The 5,112-nt window shown below is 37.8% G+C and overlaps 1 long non-coding RNA gene across 1 annotated transcript; it reads left to right on the plus strand.

Moving 5' to 3' along the window:
* The first annotated feature begins 2,936 nt into the window (after positions 1-2,936).
* On the plus strand, positions 2,937-4,820 carry LOC142358928 (uncharacterized). The gene is made up of 3 exons (XR_012761959.1): positions 2,937-3,028; positions 4,137-4,328; positions 4,445-4,820. It is a non-coding gene; the product is annotated as an uncharacterized LOC142358928 (long non-coding RNA).
* The last annotated feature ends 292 nt before the right edge of the window (positions 4,821-5,112 follow it).

The following is a 5,112-nucleotide window of genomic DNA, read 5'->3' on the forward strand; positions in this document are numbered from 1 at the left end:
AGCTTCCAGCTCACATGCCATTGAACACCCATGCAGCAGTGCAGGCAAATGGTGTCTTGCATTGTGGTTTCTCATGCTTGCTTGTGAAAAACCAAGTAATGACGGCAAAAGGAGGAGGCAATATTTTCATTTTCCCAGGGTGATTAGCTCCAGTAAGTCTACCATTAGTTCCTCCATACTGTCCCATTACTGATTATAAATGATGGAGTCTCTTGGCATCATCTACTATTGTCTCAGAGGAAGTAAGTGGAAATTAATAAATATTCAACCTAGGGAAAAAATGTCTGCATGACAGCAAATTATAGGATGGAAAACCTGTATTAAACTGGCAAGGTTAATAAAAGGCTGAAGCATATCATTAAAGTACAATGACATTTCACAAATTCAGTCACACTGGTAGCTATAGGCCAATGCAGGAAAACAGAAACCAGTTCTGTTCCATCCAGTTTTTCTTCTATTCTATAACCATCTGAAATAAAAGGATGATAGAGATTGTTTACTTGCTTAATGCTTGCTTTATAATGAAGACTTATTTATTAATATTTAAATTATGACCTTGAAGTGTGTTAATGTTATCTTTGACAGCAAAACTTTATTTCAAAAAGAGTAACAATGAATCATACTGAATATGTTACTTCCCATGACATTACAATGATGGTGTCTCTGGGGTATTTTTTGTATAGTTATACTTCTTCAAATTTTACATACGTAAATAGAAACATCTTAGATGTAATCATAAAATCAAGGTATCACATTTTGAGGTCTTAGAAAAAAGTGTTCATTTTCAGCAGAATGTGACTTCATTTATATTAAAGCAAGCCAATTAAATTTCAGGTATTCTGCTTTTCATCCTTTTTTTTTTTCATATTCCAAAATTACATGTGCTCCTGAACACATCCTGTAAGTACTAGAGTTTCTTTGGGACATCGCATGACAAGTGTAGTTCATCATACAGTGAAGTGTAAACTTAATTTCTTTCCATTCATTCTTAACTTGCTTGCATACTTGGCACAGATAAAGCCCACTTTAGTGCTAAAACTATTTGCTGTGGCAGTCCTGAAGTGAACCCTCTGATTGTTCAAGATTAAATACAAAACTCCTATGTGTTCTTTGAATGACCCCAGCAGCACACTCAAGCGCGCACACACACACACACTCATATGCCTTAGCTGTGGGGTTTTGCTGACATTTCATAGCATTTTATTACTTCTAGAGTGTTTCAGCAACAGAAGTCAGCAACCCTCCACAAGTATGCCAACAGCTTATGGATTATTTGTTTAACTTGGTAGCTTTCTGCACAAAGACCTTGATGCTGCAAATCCTTGGTGTAGTTTGCTCTTAACTTGCATGACTGATGGTCCCATTAGCATGGCTAAGCTTTCAATTACAATATCTTAAGAGTGATAAGAATGATTTCTTAACAACTTAACTTAGTGATAAGGCCTTCAGTACCTTTTAAAAACCTCAGTGTCTATTATAAATATTTATGTTTAAATACACAAACATTCTGTTTTCCATGTCCTGTTCAAGTTCATGACATCTTTGTTCTCTTCTAATGTGGCATTACACTACAAGTAGCACTATGACAGCAGTCACTCTGGGGACACAATGCTTCACAGTGGTTCACCCTCTATGCACACCTGTAGCCTCCATGCTAATGCATCTTTTGTGGTCTCACTTTACAGAGGCACAACTTATTGGATAATGTGATAGCAAGGAAAACGTGAGTCCACATAGCCTGATTTTAACAATAGCTTGTTCCGACTCTCTTCACTAGGGAGCAACACAGGGGAGATACTTCTGAGTCAGATGTGTAGCAGCTGGAAAACATAGATACGCACTAGACTGCATGAGGTCTGCTTTGGGGTTGACCCTGAAGAAAACATGACCTTCTAAGGGCACTGGATAGCAGAAGCAAACCAAGGAACCCACAGTTGCCCCCATTTCCAGCTTCCACTGCACGCTGCATTGGAAACTCAGCAGCTAGCCAGAGGGTGTGAGGAGTTACTATGGGAGAGATGGCTGTTGTGTTTAAGTTGCAGTTTAGCAGACCAGTAGCCATGGGGTTACCACTTCACAAAATACGGATAGATACGAGAATGGAGAGTGGACCCACAATCACAATTTTGTTATTGTGCTTACTGCTTTGTAAACAGTCGCTTAAACTCACTACAAATAACTGCATTAATTCTCCAGTTATTGCAACTCACCATAACTTCCTGAATTTGTGTGATATTTTTTTATCAATATATATGACAGTGCTCTCTGGGATTTTAAAACCACTGGCTAATATATGCTCAACAAGGTGTTAAGTAATGTTGTGTCTTCAAACTCGGAGTGGTCATAAACAACAATTTAAAGAACATTCTTTAATTGTAAGGATCGTATGTGCTGCATTTGTAATGCACTGGGTTTGATGCTAAGACTTAATAAGCCCTTGACGTTCTTTTAGTCAAGAAAATCTAGGGTGCCCACTAGTCCAAAAGTTGGGTGTTAGGTGCTTAAATATAAGACAACAGAAGCTACTTCAACAAATAGCTGCTGTCATACAGTGAAATCTATACAGATACACTGGACAATCAGAAAGCTATTCCTCACACAGTTAGCAAAGTAAACAAAAACATGCTCAGAGATGTGTAATTAACTACAGTTGGATTGTGATACTCAAAGGAAAATTGCAATCGGTTAATAAAACCACAAGTGCCATCAAAGTGTCTTGCCGCAGGATAGTCTTTAACTCCGCTCATAGGTTAATCAGTAACCGTGTGAATCGCAGAGCAACCACTGTGAAAATGGAGATATGCACTACTCTGGGAAACATTAAATGCTGGAAAGGTGAGGAGATGGAGCAAAGTACAAGACAGTTAAATCAGGCAATGCTTCAGAGTTAAATTTTGATTCAGAGGACAGTGCTTTTACAGGATTTATTTATCCCTCAGAGGTAGAACCAGCCCAGGCTTAGGGCTCAGTTTGGGCATCTTTCTAGCTGACCCTGCCAGAAAGGCCAGATTTGGAGCTCTAATGTGAGGTACGGTAATCAAAATGCAAGTGTTTTTGATATAGTACTATGATTTCTGATATTCCATGATTAAGGACTAGAGGATCCACAATCAAACAGTGACTACACATAGACAAGACCAGTCCTTATATTCTGTCCTGTAATGTTAGATTTTTAAAATATTTTTTTCCCAGAGAAAAGATGAAGAATCTGGTAGCACATTGTCATTTGAAGAAATAGGATTTGATTAACCATTGGAGAAAATCCTACTTTTAGATTTTTTAAGAGCTGTATTTATAATCTTGTGCTGATATCGTTTTCTGTGACTTTGTGACTTGTTTTTACTCTTTCTCCTATTTTATACTGGAAATTAAAAAAAAATCAGAAAATAATTACTTTTTGTTACCACCATGCTTGGCCTTCACTAGAAAATTGCTGAGATTCTTTCTGGGAAATTTGTTACAAGGAAATACAGCTGAGAAGCATTTAATTTTTAACCTAGCAAAGAAATACTGGCAGAAGACAACACATTCATTGCTAAGATGAAGTCAGTCTACAGTGTGTTAGTAAACACAAGCTTGAGAAATGTGAAGTGCCTTGGTTTCTCTCTGTATTTCAGAGACCATAAAACCTTGATAACAATTTAAAAGAAGTATTTTGTTTGCGTACCATGGTTTACTGACCCTATAGAGACATCCCCTAAAGAGAATGCTACCATATAAAAACAAGATACTCTTATAAAGCTGTCTTGATGATTACTTCCTCCGTGTTTTCAGAATGAGTATCAAAGGTCTCTAAAGTAAGGTTTTTCCATTTGAATAGTGGCTGAATTGTTACACTGGTGCCAACTATGCTTGGGATCTTGTAAGAATAATAAAGGTATGCAGGAAACAGTCAGATACCATAAATCCTTTAAGGTATGATGGGTTTAATGTGTGTTGTGCAGTATGTATTTATGTATCTGGTCTTTGTTGAATGAGAGACCTGACTAGCAGTGTACCTTGTACTGCCAGACGCCTGTCTGCCACAGCTTTGGCTTTTGGGCATTAGGTCCTAGAGTACCTATTTCCTTTGCAATCACTGCCAAGGGTCAGGCCATTCACACTGTGGTAGCAATCCCTCTTTTGATGTTTTCTAGGAAAAAAAGAAATCAAAGCCTTATCCATACTTTCATGGTGACAATGATGAGCCAGACGGAAGACTAAGAAGGATTTTCTAGCAGAGAAAGAGGAAAATGGTGCAAGAAGGAGCCTGGGGACTGTTTTGTCTAAGGGTTTCCTCAAAGGGGAGCATTCTAACCCTTCCTCTAGGTAGAAAAAAGTGATCTGAGGTAAAATTTTGTCTGCAAACTTTGCTGCAAAAAATTAGCTTGATGTTTAAAGAGGCTTAAAATATTCCCCAAATTTAGCTAGAGATACTGAGTGCACTTAAATTTTGCATTTGCAGAGCTCCTGTTAAGTGAGAAGCCATTTCACTCAGATATACTGCACTACATGAAGAGCTTTGTCTTGCCCCTTCTCTGGTATGACTTCTTCAGGTTAATTCAAACACCTAAATGTTTTCTGGAAGAAACCGAAGGCACCTGTGACAAAGAGACAGTGTTACAGAAGACTGATTGAAATCATGTGGTCTTCAGTGACTGAAGAATGGAATCTGTAAATTAGAAGTATAGTTTTGCTAATATGAGATAACAGAACACAAATATTTGAGCATTGATTATTGCTGCTTTGTATTATTAATTCTTTTCTCATGGTAACTGCCAAAGCCTAGTGGACACGAAGTTAACCAAACTGCCTGTGATTTGGCTTTTTAAAGAATTCTAGTAAACGTGATGCATACTACTGCAGTGATAGTCTGATATTTCTTTGTTTTGGGTCACATGTGTCCAGAAGACGGGTTTTTTTAGTGTTCAGTAACTGGCGATATGTTACACTGAAACAGGAACTGCAATCTTTCAGGGGGGTTTCAGCAGTCCTCTAAGGAATGCAGTCAAAGGAGTGGGAGGACTTAGGGCGATTTAAGAAGTTTATCTAGAGTTCTGCTACTTTTCAGTTTCTTTCTGTTCATTTAGAGAGCTATTTTTTCTTCATTTGTAAGTCAAGATCCAATTTAAT

This window comes from Opisthocomus hoazin, chromosome Z, assembly GCF_030867145.1.
Source record: "Opisthocomus hoazin isolate bOpiHoa1 chromosome Z, bOpiHoa1.hap1, whole genome shotgun sequence".
In the NCBI taxonomy this organism is placed as follows: domain Eukaryota; kingdom Metazoa; phylum Chordata; class Aves; order Opisthocomiformes; family Opisthocomidae; genus Opisthocomus; species Opisthocomus hoazin.